The sequence below is a fragment of the Rhinatrema bivittatum genome, chromosome 1, assembly GCF_901001135.1.
Source record: "Rhinatrema bivittatum chromosome 1, aRhiBiv1.1, whole genome shotgun sequence".
Lineage (NCBI taxonomy): Eukaryota > Metazoa > Chordata > Amphibia > Gymnophiona > Rhinatrematidae > Rhinatrema > Rhinatrema bivittatum.
Genome location: NC_042615.1, coordinates 4,941,783 through 4,956,154, shown reverse-complemented (window position 1 = coordinate 4,956,154; position 14,372 = coordinate 4,941,783). Strand labels below are relative to the sequence as shown.

General features: G+C 49.7%; 1 protein-coding gene and 1 long non-coding RNA gene across 3 annotated transcripts in view; one reads left to right on the top strand and one right to left on the bottom strand.

Moving 5' to 3' along the window:
• LOC115074355 (bifunctional heparan sulfate N-deacetylase/N-sulfotransferase 3-like) overlaps window positions 1-14,372 on the top strand; it is a 416,141-nt gene that overhangs the window by 183,438 nt on the left and 218,331 nt on the right. The gene's annotated exons all lie outside the window — the stretch shown is intronic.
• LOC115075153 overlaps window positions 1-14,372 on the bottom strand; it is an 87,575-nt gene that overhangs the window by 18,743 nt on the left and 54,460 nt on the right. Inside the window, exons 2-3 of the long non-coding RNA XR_003852496.1 lie at window positions 12,443-12,579; window positions 11,870-11,972 (exon numbers count right to left, since the gene is read on the bottom strand). This is a non-coding gene — a long non-coding RNA (uncharacterized LOC115075153). The remainder of the gene's footprint in view (window positions 1-11,869; window positions 11,973-12,442; window positions 12,580-14,372) is intronic.

The following is a 14,372-nucleotide window of genomic DNA, read 5'->3' as shown; positions in this document are numbered from 1 at the left end:
AAAACGGAACTCCTCCTCATATCTCGACTACTCGACTACTGCAACTCCCTCCTCCTCGGACTACCAGAAATACACATCAAACCCCTCCAAGTTCTACAGAACGCTGCCGCCAGAATCATCTCTAACAACAAAAAATCCCCTCACATCACACCCACGCTCAAAGAACTCCACTGGCTACCCATTACACAAAGAATCCAGTATAAAACCCTCACCTTCATGCACAAAAAAATAAACAACAACAAAATGGACTGGCTAAACAACGGAATACAACCTTACCCCACTCAAAGAACTCTCAGATCCACCAACACTGGACTCCTAGCCGTCCCCAATCTCAAAGCTGCACACCTCAACATCACCCGCAAACGAGCCATAACAATAGCGGGCCCCACCTTATGGAACACCCTCCCCACCTGTCTCAGAAACGAACCTTCACTGCAAGTCTTCAAAAAACACCTCAAAACATGGCTATTTTTAAAAGCTTTCCCACCCGACACATAACCCGCCCAATCGCACCATCCACTCCATGCCCCCTCCACAAGCATCTCGCCCCACACCTTTCCCTCCCTACACAAGCATCTCCCACCACCCTTTCCCTCCCTATCACTACCTTCCTCCCACACATCCCTTCCTCTCCCCTCCCCCCTCTACACTCCCTGCTCTCCTTACCATAATTTATCCTCATCAACAAGCCATTTATGTACATATGTTATATACTATAGTCTAATGTTCCATGTACTCCTGTTAGTTCTGTTACAACTTGTTATATTTATTACCATGTTATAATGTAAAATATTCTTGTTATATTTATTACCATGTTATAATGTAAAATATTCTTATATCTATTTAATACCATGTTATAATGTAAAATAGGGCTGTTACCACCCTATTCCTTTAGTTATCTGGAAACCGATGTGATATCTCGATCGAATGTCGGTATACAAAAGAAATAAATAAATAAATAAATATCTACCAACGACATCAACAACATCTCGTCAGCAACGACAACACACATGAGAGATCTCAGAGCTATACTAGACAACTGACTGAACTTCAAACAATTTATCCACAATACTACTAAAGAATGCTTCTATAAACTTCACATTCTAAAAAGGCTCAGACCTCTCCTGCATATGCACAATTTCTGCACGGTTCTCCAAGCCACGCTATTCTCAAAAATAGACTACTGTAACTCTCTACATTTTGGCCTCCCAGCATCCTCCACTTGTATCTTTTACAAGGTTTGTGTTGCGGAGCGCTCGGAGAGCGATCCCACTTCCTGAGAGATGAGTGTCCTTGGGCCGCGGCTCGACCCCAGAGGATTCCGAAGAGGGCTGCGGGAGGCGTGACATGCCCGAGCATGGGTTGGACAGAAGCAAGACTGGAGTGATGACCAGGCGACAGGCCCTCCTCCGGACCTGCACGCTTCGGAAGACCCAACAACGCAATGTTGGTCTTGTGAACAGTCCTCAGACCGTTCCCAGCCCTTTCGGACCTGCCGCAGGGTACGGCACGAAGCGGCAGGCCGGATGGAGGCCAGGACAGCGAGGACTGGAACATAGATTCAGACGAGACTCAGAAGCAGGGTACTGGAAGTGCAGACGTAGACTCAGAAGCAGGGTACTGGGAGTGCAGACGTAGACTCAGAGACAAGGTACTGGACGTGCTGACGTAGACTCAGAAGCAAGGTACTGGAAGTGCAGACGAAGACTCAGAGACAAGATACTGGGCGTGCTGACGTAGACTCAGAAGCAAGGTACTGGGAGTGCAGAGGTAAACTCAGAAGCGAGGTACTGAAGATGCAGAGGTAGGTTCAGAAGTGAGGTACTGAAGATGCAGAGGTAGGTTCAGAAGCGAGGTACTGAAGATGCAGAGGTAGGTTCAGAAGCGAGGTACTGAAGGTGCAGAGGTAGGTTCAGAAGCGAGGTACTGAAGGTGCAGAGGTAGACTCAGGAACAAGGGCTGAAGGAAGACATGGGCACTGTCCCTCAGGGCGCCCCGCTCAGAGCACCCCCGGGACTGAGTCAAGGGCCACCCTGTCCCACGCGTCCCCAACACTGCCTTGGAGGGCAGGTCACGGACCATGCTGAGAACAGGAGAATGCAGGAGAGATCCAGGCGAAGAGAATTCCGATGCTGGGATACTGACATCCGAAGCCCCGTCGGCTGGCAGGAAGGGAAGCTCCAAAGCACAGGGACGAATCCCACCTGTTGGCCACTCCAGGGCCCAACAGGCCAGAAGCTCAGGAGCCAGACGAAGACAAAGGGCAGAACATCTGGGACTGGATTAGGAACTGGATCAGGCACCGACATCAAGGCAACAGGGAAGAAGCAGGTTGCTGCACACCGGCAGCCAAAGCAGAATTGCTGCACACCGGCAGCCAAAGCAGGATTGCTGCACACCGGCAGCCAAAGCAGGATTGCTGCACACCGGCAGCCAAGGCAGGTAACAGGGTCAGGAACAAGGACTTCTCAGAGACTTAGAAACGAGGTACATGGCTTGCATCACAGAGGGCCCTAATCAGCCCGCCCCGAGGGCCCTAATCAGCCCGCCCCGAGAGCTGGTCACGGACCACGACGTGGCTTGCCACGAGGTACCAGGACATTGGAAGACACAGGATCAAGGTGCTAACTTTCAGGAGATTCAAGAGCAAGGTACTTAGCTTTCAGGCGAGTTTCAGGATCAAGGTGCAAGGCTTGTAATATCTGGGCTGGACCATGGACACCGGATTAGAAATCAGACCTCAAGTCAGGAACAGGAACAAGCAAACATCAGACTGGAACAACTGGAAACATCAGGACTGGAACAACTGGAGACACCAGGACTGGAACAACTGGACAAGAAGCTCCGACAGAAAACATGGAACAATGGACCTTGCAGAAGGCTGGAACTCAAGGCAGCTCCTGGAACGAGGATCTCAGGAGTGACCAACTCCTTGCGAAGACAAAGACAGACTGAACGCAGAGCCCTTTAGTAGCACTGAAGTGGACAACGCCCAGGGAGGGGTCAGCAGGGGCCACACCTGGCTGACCTTTGAAGAGGAGCAGAGAGGTGCGCGCCCGCGCCTAAGGAAGCTGGAGAGCTGGTGCTGGAAGCTGGTGGCATCCTCAGCCACGTGGAGGAGCCATGGAAGCCAGGCAAGCATGGGAGCAGCCCTGCCCTGAAGCTGGAGAAGTGGCAGGCTGCTGGAGCAGCTTCCAGCTGCGAAGTCAGAAGCAGGAGAGAAGGTAAGGCTGGCTGCAGGGGCTGAGGAGGCTGCAGGCACCGGCAGGGACGGCCTCCCTGCCGGTCAAGGACCCGGGCAGCCGTACAGGCACCGGCAGAGACGCCCTCCCTGCCGGCTGAGGACCCCGGGATCGTCGGCAACACGCTGGGGAACACAGGAGCAGCAGCGGGGGTCCTGACCGCGAGGGAGAGCTCGCGGGGGGTCGGCCCCGCTGCATGAAGCAGGTGCTAGCCGGGGAGGAGCCCGGATACCACCGAGGGACCGCTGCGGCGGCGTCAGCGGCCCGGCTGGCCGCGTGGGGGTAAGAGCCTGCCCGCGCTCCTCGCGGGCAGCATCGTAACAGCTTTGGTTCGATGTAAATCGGTGTGATAAGAATCTTTGTCTTGAACGTCGGGATAGTAAAAAGATGTAAAATAAATAAATAAAAAAGGATTTGCATCCACATAAAAGCAAGGGAGTAGCTGGCTTGTTACGGCGGTTACTACCCCAAACCGAAAATGCCTGATACTTCACTTTCAATGCATATCCAGTATAGCTCTCTGCTTCAACAGCAGGGGGAATGAAGAAAAGATGTTTTATATTCAGACATATACCAACAAGGACTGAATAATATAGTCTGGGTAAAACAAATAAGCATGGGTGTAGCTTGCTTGTTACGGCAGTTACTACCCCAAATCAAGCCTGATACTTCACTTAGAATAAATATCCAGCACAGCCCACTGCTTCAATGGCAGGGGGAATGAAAAGAGGATATATATTCAAACAACCAACAAAGACTGAATTCACAGGCTGGATAAACAAGCGTGGGAGAAGCTGGCTTATTACAGCGGCTACTACCCCAAACCAATTAGCTGGATACTTCACTCAGATGCAGCTCCAGCACTGCTATCTACGATGGTGGGGGTGGAAGGGAAATAGAACCAAAAAGTTATTTAAAGGGACAAGAGTAACAGAAAAGTATAAAAAAAAAAAAGTGTGAAAGCTTGCTGGGCAGATTGGATGGACCATTTGGTCTTCTTCTGCCATCATTTCTATGTTTCTCTCTGCGGGGGAGAACTTGCACGAGAAATAGGAGCATGGCAGGGATTTACCACTATTGGACAACTGGCTTAAGACGGCTCCGACTGCCATGTCGGAGGCATCAACCTCCACAATGAATTGGCATTGAGGGTCCGGGTGCCAGAGGCATGTGTCTTGGAGGAAGGCGTTCTTCAGGTCCTGAAAGGCTCGTATGGCTGTGGCCCGCCAATTCTTAGTATCGCCCCCCTTCCTCGTAAGAGCTGTCAGCAGGGCCACCATGCTGGAATAGTGGGGGATAAATTGCCAGTAGAAGTTGGCAAAGCCGAGGAACCGCTGCAGCGCCTTGACTCCCACAGGTTGAAGCCAACTCTTGATGGCAGCAACCTTCTCTGGGCCCATATGGAACCCTGTGGAGGATACAATGTACCCCAGAGAGGGTAATGATTCCTGTTCAAATTGGCATTTCTCCAATTTGGCATAAAGCCGATTCTCTCGCAGTTTCTGAAGTATTTGACGGACATCTTGGCGATGCCCCTCCAAGTCCTTGGAGTATATTAAGACATCGTCAAGGTAAACAATCACTGAGGTGTGCAGCATTTCCCTGAGTACCTCGTTCATGAGGTTCTGAAACACAGCCGGGACATTGCAGAGGCCGAAGGGCATGACGAGATATTCGTAATGACCATCTCTTGTGTTGAATGCAGTCTTCCACTCGTCACCAGGCCGAATTCTCACCAGATTATATGCCCCCCGGAGATCCAATTTCGTGAAGACCTTGGCTCCTTGTAGCCGATCCAAAAGTTCTGGGATCAAGGGTAGCGGGTAGCGGTCACGCCGCGGAATGCTGTTCAGACCGCGGTAATCAATACAGGGTCGGAGGAACCCATCCTTCTTACCTACGAAGAAGAACCCGGCTCTGGCTGGGGAGTTGGACGGTCTGATGAACCCTCGGTCCAAGTTTTCTTTGATATAGGCGGACATGGCCTGGGTCTCCGGGAGTGATAGTGGGTAGACCCTTCCTCGAGGTGGCATGGTGCCAGGGATCAGGTTGATCACACAATCGAAGGGCCGATGCTCGGGGAGTAATGCGGCCTTCTCTTTCGAAAATACGTCTCGGAAGGCGTGGTACTGGGGTGGTAGCGCTAGTGGTGTTGTCAAGAGTGGTATCAGCGGTCGAGGATGGGCAGACAGACATTCATTAAAACAGGTCGGCCCCCAGGACGTAATCTAGAGGGAGTCCCAACTGATCACAGGAGAGTGCTTCCGAAGCCATGGCAGGCCTAACACGACTAGATGTATGGATTTCTCCAGGATGAGGAACAAGATCTCCTCGAGGTGTAGGAGACCGGTGTGGAGCGTTAGTGGCTGAGTATGAGTAGAAATGGTTCCCTGAATCGAAGACACACGTATGGGGGGTTTGGGGGTTTCTGAGGTTGGACCTCAAGCTGGAGTTGCTCTACCAGGTCCCAGAGGATAAAGTTCCCCCCGGTTCTGGAGTCCACAAGAGCTAGGGTGTCGAAGTTCCCGTCCAGGAGAATCAAGGTTACTGGAACAGTACATGGGGAGGCAGAGGTGGTGTTACCTAGAGTTAACTCCCCGACTAACTCTCTGTCCGAGCGTTTCCCGGAAACTTGTGACAGCAGGCAAGGAAATGCTCCTTGCCCCCACAAAAAACACAGGCCCTGGGTCCGGCGCCTTCTCCTCTCCTCTTGGGAAATCGGACCCTGGCCCAACTGCATGGGTTCTGCATCATGTAGCCCCGGGGAGGCAGGAGGAGAATGCCTGGTTCGGGGAGGCATGGTTCCGGAGCCCCCGAGTTCTTGAGTGGGTCTCCTCTCCCGGAACCAGCATTGGATGCGGCGGTCTACGTGGCCAGCCCGGTCGACAAGATCATTCAAGTCGTCCGGGAGATCTTTGGCCGCCAACGCATCCTGAAGTCGAGGAGAGAGCCCCTCCAGGAATATGCTGTGCAGGCTATCGCTTCTCCAGTTCAGCTCGGCAGCATGGGTCTGAAACTCTACGGCATACTCTGCCAAGGGATGGTTACCCTGCCGTAGCTGGAGTAAATCAGACATGGACGTGGATCTGCGGGAGGGCTCGTCAAAGATTCGTTGGAAAGAAGTGACAAACTGAACTAATTTGGCTAAGCGAGGATCCTGGCGCTCCCATAGGGAGGAGGCCCAAGCCAATGGACTCCCATCCAAGAGGGATATAAAGTAGCTCGTTTTGATCTGGTCAATGGGAAACTGCACTGGTAATAGGTTGAAGCAGATATAACATTGGTTCAAGAATCCGCGACACATGTGGCATCTGTATGGTCGCAGACGGTCCTGCATTAGGGATGGCTGCCGGTACAGGGGAACCAGAAGCGGCAGCTCCTTCCACCCGGTCTGCTAACCTCTGCACAGATGCCACCAGTGAGTCAAGGCAAGTCTGCTGCTGTTGCTTTGTGCAATTCCCGGGATGGCTTTCAAGGTCGAGACGTCTGCTGGGTCCATGGCCTTGCAAACTGTTAGGATTGTGGACCCTTGAGCCAGCTGAGATTGCAGGTGTGGTGCTGTGGATACCCACAGTGGGTGCCGCAGCTGGGAGGTGGCGCTGAGGAGAGACTTCAAAGACGGCTTCACCACTGGAAGCCCGAGGTCCCCCCCAGGAGGAGCCCGTAGGGACCCGGACCTCTTGGTCTTAGGTGGATCCTATGTGACCAAGGATCAGAAGAGCAGCCTGCCGAGGTAATCCAACGCTGAGATGGTGCCCAGTAGGTCAGGAGAGACTTCACCCTTGGAAGCCCGCGGTCCCCCCGGGAGGAGCCAGTGAGGACCTGAGCCGCTGGGGCTTAGGAGAAACCTACAAGCGGGTGATGAAAAAGTACCTGCGGCAGTGGGAAGAGACAAAACCGAAGTCCAGGAACAGGCCCAGGTCGGGAGTCAGATGTCGGATGCCAAAACCAGGGACGGAAGCAGGAGCCGGAGTCAAAGAACGAAGCAAGGTCAGGAGCCAGGAATCAGATGTTGGATGCCAAAACCAGGGGCAGAAGCAGGAGCTGGAGTCGAACAAAGCAAGGTCAGGAGCCAGGAATCAGGTGTCGGGAACAAGCAGGAACCGGGAAGCAGGAAGCACAACTAGCTACTCTGGAAGAGTCAACCTCGTTGCAAGGCACTGGCTAGCTGTGACTGCCGGGTTTAAATAACCCGGCAGCGTCTGACGTCAGCAGGGAGGCGTCCTCTGTTTTTCCCACGCTGGTCCCTTTAAATCGGGAGCCCCTGCACGCGCGCGTGCCTAGGGGGCGGGGCCAACAGCGGATTGCCAGCGGCGTCTCCCTCACAGGGAGAACGCCGCAGTAGGCCTTGTCTCAGGCCTGGACGGCCTCGTCTTGGATCCAGCAGGCCGGAGGGGAGCTCCCGCGGACATGACGGACCGGGTGGTGAGTGGAGATCCCGGGGCACGGCCTGGGATCGCAACACTAAGGACATGATGACAATTATAATGCTAAATTAATTGGACAGATGGGCAGACTGGATGGGCCATATGGTCTTTTTCTGCCGTCATGTTTCTATGTTTCTATCCCTTCTGCAATGTCGCTCATAAACATACTGAACTGGATCCGTCCTGGAACTAATCCCTAAGGCACTTCACGTACCACAGTTGTCTCCTCAGAGTATGTTTCATTTATCATCACTCACTATCATCTATCAGTCAACCAATTTTTGATCCATGCCACCACCTTGGAACCCATTCCCAGGCTTCTCATTTTAATCATGAACCCCATAGAAGGACGATATCAAAACTTTTGCTGAAATCCAGATAAATCACATCAAGTGCTCTTCCATGATCTAATTCTCTAGTCACCAAATCAAAAAGGTCGATCAGATTTGTCTGACATGATCTTCCTCTGGTAAAACCATGTTGACTTGGATCATGCAACTCACTGCATTACAGGTAGTTCACTATGCTTTCCTTCAGAAGTCTCTCCATTCCCAGCACCAGCGTAAAGCTAACCGGCCTGTAGTTTCCAGGCTCTTTCCTGCTACCATTTTTGTGAAATGGGACCACAACCATCCTTCTCCAATCCTGCAGCATCATTCCCGTTTCTAAGGATCTATTGAACAGGTCTTTCAGCAGACTCACCAGCACCTCTCTAAGGTCCTTCAGCACCCTGGGAGGTATCTCATCCAGTCCCATGACTTCATCCACTTCCAGTTTTGCTAGTTCTGCCCAACACTCTTCCATAAATAGAGTGGATCTATCTCACTCCCATTTGTGCTCTTACCAACCAGGAATAGTCCTTTCCCAAGGTCTTATTTAGTGAACACTGAAATGATGCATTGGTTTAATGTTTCTACGTTTTCCTCATATTTCTCTACACAATGACCCTTGTCTTCTTACAATACCACTTTGGGCCTTACTCCTTTCTCCGATAGATTTGAAAAATGTTTTGTCACCTTGCTGTACCATCTGATGATCGCTGGTGCTCAGGTGGGTAACTACCCGATATTAGAGACGCTATCTGCGTTTGTGAGCAATGGATCCGGTATTGCTCCCCCCTCATGGGTTCAATCACCATTTGTCTAAGCACAGCCTCTTGAAAGGCATCCACTATCTCCTTACAGATTCTGCGGCAAGGATACCCCAGACCATATCTGGCAGATTAAAATCTCCAACAAGTCATGTCTCCCTTCTTTCCCACCTTTTGGATGTCTTCAGCCAAATCTCTGTCCAGTTCTTCTGTCTGATTGGGAGGCCTGTAGACCAAACCAGCATGAATGGAAGTGTCTTTTTTTTGTTTTTAATACCCACAGGGCTTCTTCCTTCCACATCCCTTACACTTCAGTTACTAGGATATTGTTTCTGACATAAAGAGATCCTCCTCCTCTTTTTTACCCTCTCTATCCCGGGAGAGCTTTATTCTGAACCATGTCTCCGTGATAGCTACAATATCCCAGTCGCACAATTAAACTCTGGAATTTGTTGCCAGAGGATGTGGTTAGTGCAGTTAGTATAGCTGTGTTTAAAAAAGGATTGGATAGGTTCTTGGAGGAGAAGTCCATTACCTGCTATTAAGTTCACTTAGAGAATAGCCACTGCCATTAGCAATGATAACATGGAATAGACTTAGTTTTTGGGTACTTGCCAGGTTCTTATGGCCTGGATTGGCCACTGTTGGAAACAGGATGCTGGGCTTGATGGACCCTTGGTCTGACCCAGTATGGCATTTTCTTATGTTCTTATGTTCTTAATTTCTTCCGGCCCCGGGAAAGTGCACAGAAAAGCAGTAAAAACTGCTTTTCTGTGCACCCTCCAACTTAATATCATAGCGATATTAAGTCGGAGGTCCCGAAAAGTTAAAAAATAAATAAATTTGAATTCGGCCCGCGGCCCGCGGCGTTGGCTGTCAAGCCCGCTGACAGCCGCCGCTCCTGTCAAAAAGGAGGCACTAGGGACACGCTAGTGTCCCTAGTGTCAAATTCCAGAGGAGGTGCTAGGGACACGCTAGTGTCCCTAGCACCTCCTTTTCCCCGTTTTTACCGCGTCACCTAATTTAAATACAGAATCGCGCGCGCCGGGTGAGGGGGCGTTCGTCCGCTCTCCCGCGGACTTTACTGAATCGGCCTGCTAGTAAATTTGATTAATAGAAGTCAATGGACTTCTCCTCCAAGAACTTATCCAAACCTTTTTTGAACCCAGCTACACTAACTGCACTAACCACATCCTCTGGCAACAAATTCCAGAGCTTAATTGTGCGTTGAGTGAAAAAGAATTTTCTCCGATTAGTCTTAAATGTGCTACTTGCGAACTTTATGGAATGCCCCCTAGTCCTTCTATTATTTGAAAGTGTAAATAACCGATTCATATCACTAGTTCTACTAAATTGTTTCCAATGGAAAAGGTTTATTGACGACCATGGATCATTAAAACCTTTCAAGTATCTGAAGATCTGTATCATATCACCCTTGCTCCTCCTCTCCTTCAGTGTATACATATTCAGGTTCTTAAACCTCTCCTCATAAGTCATTCGATGAAGACCACCCACCATTTTGGTCGCCCTTCTCTGGACCGCCTCCATCTTGTCTCTGTCTCTTTTGAGATACAGTCTCCAGAACTGAACACAATACTCCAGGTGAGGCCTCACCAAGGACCTGTACAAGGGGATTATCACTTCCCTTTTCTTACTAGATATTCCTCTCTCTATGCAGCTCAGCATTCTTCTGGCTTTGGCTATCGCCGTGTCACACTGCTTCGTCAACTTCAGGTCGTAGGACTCTATCACCCCAAGGTCTCTCTCCTGATCCATGCACATCAGCCCTTCGCCCCCCAAAGCATATAGTTCTTTCGGATTACCACACCCCAGATGTATGACTCTGCATTTCTTGGCATTGAATCCCAGCTGCCTATCTTCGACCACTCTTCCAGCTTCCTTAAATCCCGTCTCATTCTCTGTACTCCTTCCTGCGTGCTCACTCTGTTGTAGACCTTAGTATCATCCGCAAATAGACAAACTTTACCTTCTATCCCTTCTGCAATGTCACTCACGAAGATGTTGAACAGATCTGGTCGCAACACCGATCCCTGTGGCACGCCACTTAACACCATTCTCTCTTCAGAGTAGGTTCCATTTACCATCACTCGTTGTCTTCTATCCGTCAACCAGTTTGTAATCCACGCCAACACCTTGGAGCTGACTCCCAAGCTTCTCATTTTGTTGATGAGTCTTCTGTGTGGGACCGTATCAAAAGCTTTACTAATATCCAAGTAAATTACATCGAGTGCTCTTCCCTGAGACAGTTCTCTAGTCACCCCAACAAAGAAATCAATTAGATTTGTCTGACAGGACCTTCCTCTGCTGAATCCATGCTGCTTCTGATCGAGCAACCCACTGGATTGTAGATAGTTCACTATCCTTTCCTTCAGCAGAGTCTCCATTAATTTTCCCACCACCAAGGTGATGCTAACCAGCCTGTAGTTTCCAGCCTCTTCTCTGCTCCCACTCTTGTGAGTGGGACCACCACCGCTCTTCTCCAGTCACTAGGCACTACACCCTTTTCCAAAGATCTATAGAACAGGTCACACAGTGGACCCACCAGCACATCTCTGAGTTCCCTCAGTATTCTGGGGTGAACCTCATCAGGCCCCATGGCTTTGTCCACTTTCTGTTTTCTTAGCTCTTCCCATACATTATCTTCCATAAATGGAGTTTCATCTACGCCACCCCCTTCTAAGTCTTGATAACAAGTGACAGTCTTTCTCCAGAGTCTTCTTTTGTGAACACTGAACTGGACACACACATGTACTTTGTCACTCCCCCACATTCATACACACATGCTCTCTCACTCTCCCACACACATGCACTCATGCTCTCACTGTACCACACACAAGCACAGAAATGCGCTCTCTCTCCCACATACATGCTCTCTCTCAATCACTTCCTCCTTGACCTATCAGGCAGAATCAGCCTCCTTCTTCAGCCCCCGTGGCCAAGGGAACGACTTCCAGCCACGAGGCTGCGCCAGCATTGGACTACTTCTAGCAGGGGCACTCCACCTTCTCCAAAGCAGAACGGCCCCACCAGAATCAGCAGCGTTGCCAGCGGGGCTGAGATGCTTTTCCATTTACTAACGCCACACTTACCATGCCATCACTTTCAATGATGCAGCGCTGCTTTTCTCTTCCATTTCTTCAGCTGCCGCCAGCCAGGATGGGCTGTGCAGCAGCCCCGCAGGTTTCTCTTCCACTGGGAAGTAAAAAAAAAAAAGGCATAATAAAGTCAGGGTGAGGAGGCTGTGACAGGAAGGTTTCAGGGGTAATTTTGCCGCCTCAAGTTCATGCTGCCTGAAGCGACCACCTCACCCTGCCTCATTATAGAGCCGCCCCTGCTGCTACCTGAGTTTTTTCCCCATTTTTAACATCCTTCCATCTAACAGTCTAGCAGAGAGGCACAGACTGTGATTCTCTCTTTCATGCAATGGTTAAGATTCTCCTCTTATTCCCCACATGGGGAGAGGGGGAAGGAGGGGCCTCTCTAGCACTGGGTTCAGGACCCACTGTAGATGTAAAACAGTTTGCCTCAATGAATTTGCCATAAAGAACATTTTAGAGCATGTATTGACTGCCTGAAACTTGTCCTCCCTCAATGCCCACCTAGAACAGGTGACAATGCAATATATGACTTTTTAAATAAATAAATAAAATAAAAGTCTGCACCTTGAGGGACAACATGCCTCCTTTTAGCCACATGGAGAGGAGGAGTTCCTGGGGGAACATTCAGATCAGAGGAGGAAACGTAACTGCGTAGATGGCATTTTCAGATTTACATGTGCACTTTTCAAGCAAAATTCTACCTGCACAGAAAACAGATGTGAATGAGCACCCTTACCTTGCACGTGTGGCACGTTTCTCAGTGAAAATGTACATGTATTTTTGCTTTGATAATTAGTGTACAGTCTGCGGGTATAAAGTACAGACAATCTTTGTCCCAGTGCCGAGTTATGGCGGTGATTTTCAGTTAAGTCTGTCCTTATCACAGAACCCTACCACGAGTGGATGTGTGCTCAGCAGGGCTTGCAAATGTGAGAAGGACAGATTTAACCAAAACTTATCCTCATTATTTGGTTTATTTTGTCCCTAGATTTTCTCAGCTGCAAAAGCTGGAAGAGAAGTTATAAACAGAAGAGTTTCATTTGCACGGTGACACAGAATTCAAGGCAGCAAACAAAGGCAAAGAACTTGGCATCTGCAGTCAGGTCAAGTTAGGCCTTCCCCTGTAGCAGTCTAGCATGAGATGAAATGTGTCAGAACACATACATTCATCCTTTGCTTCAGTTAATGCACATCGACAAGTGGTATTTATACATTGTCACAAGGGTAGAAACAGCTTCAATCATGTGTTAAGTAATTTGTGAACCCTCTCAGACACTGCATATAAACATTTCAGCTTTGTTTGCTCAGATGACTTGCATTTAGCAAACTGCTTTCAATTATCGTCTTGGACAACATCACCCTATACCCACAACAAGAAGTGAAGAATGAGGAAATTAGTTAGAAAAAAATGAAAAGGAGCAGTCGCAAAGGTAAAATGTTTGCATGAGGCCTGGGTATTAGGCCTGGGCATTATTTAAAAATACAAATACAAACAATGAGCAGGAACCCCAAATCTAAGTATAACAAAAAGAAGAAACGGATTCCATAAAATCTATCTCCAATGAACACAGCATCAGATACTCAATAAGTGCAAAAATACAATCTACTTTCTCATTCCTAACAATGGGCTGCACCACAAATTCTCATTCATTTGCTGGTTCAAAACGATCTCCAAAACATTCAAAAAGATACACTACCCTCAAAATCCGCAAAAAGGTGGAAAACATTTAGCTTGAAAAAGCTATGCAGACATCACAAAAGCTGTGTTCAAAACAGAACACCCAACCAACACAGGCCCATACAACATGGAATTGATTTACCTAGAAAAATAAAAAGTATAAAGCAATTACCGCAAAAATCATGCAACTCCTTACAAAATTAAAACTCATAATCAACATTGATAAAACCGAAATACTTATAGGGGTAGATTTTCAAAGGGGTACGCGCGATACGCGCATACCCCCCGAAAACCTACCCCAAACCCCCCCTGTGCGTGCCGAGCCTATTTTGCATAGGCTCGGGGACGCGCGTAAGTCCCGGGGCTTGCATGGAGGGGCGTGTCGGGGGCGTGGTTCCGGCCCGGGGCATTCCGGGGCGTGACAGCAGCCCCTGGACCAGCCCCTGGACCAGAACATGGAGCGCGGCAGCCGGCCCGGCGCGCGCAAAGTTACGCCTGCTTCGAGCAGGCGTAACTTTCGTGATAGAGGTAGGGGGAGGTTTAGATAGGGCCGGGGGGGCCGATTTCGGAGCGGCCTTGGAGGGAACGGAGGCAGGCTGCACGGCTCGGCGCACGCAGGCTGCCGATTTTGGGCAGCCTTGCGCGCGCCGACCCCGGATTTTAATGGATACGCGCAGCTACACGCGTATCTATTGAAATCCCGCGTACTCTTGTTCGCGCCTGGTGCGCAAACAAAAGTACGCGTGTGCGCAGATTTATAAAATCTGCCCTAGTATTACCACCACCATTATTCACAACTAACAATCAAATTAAGCC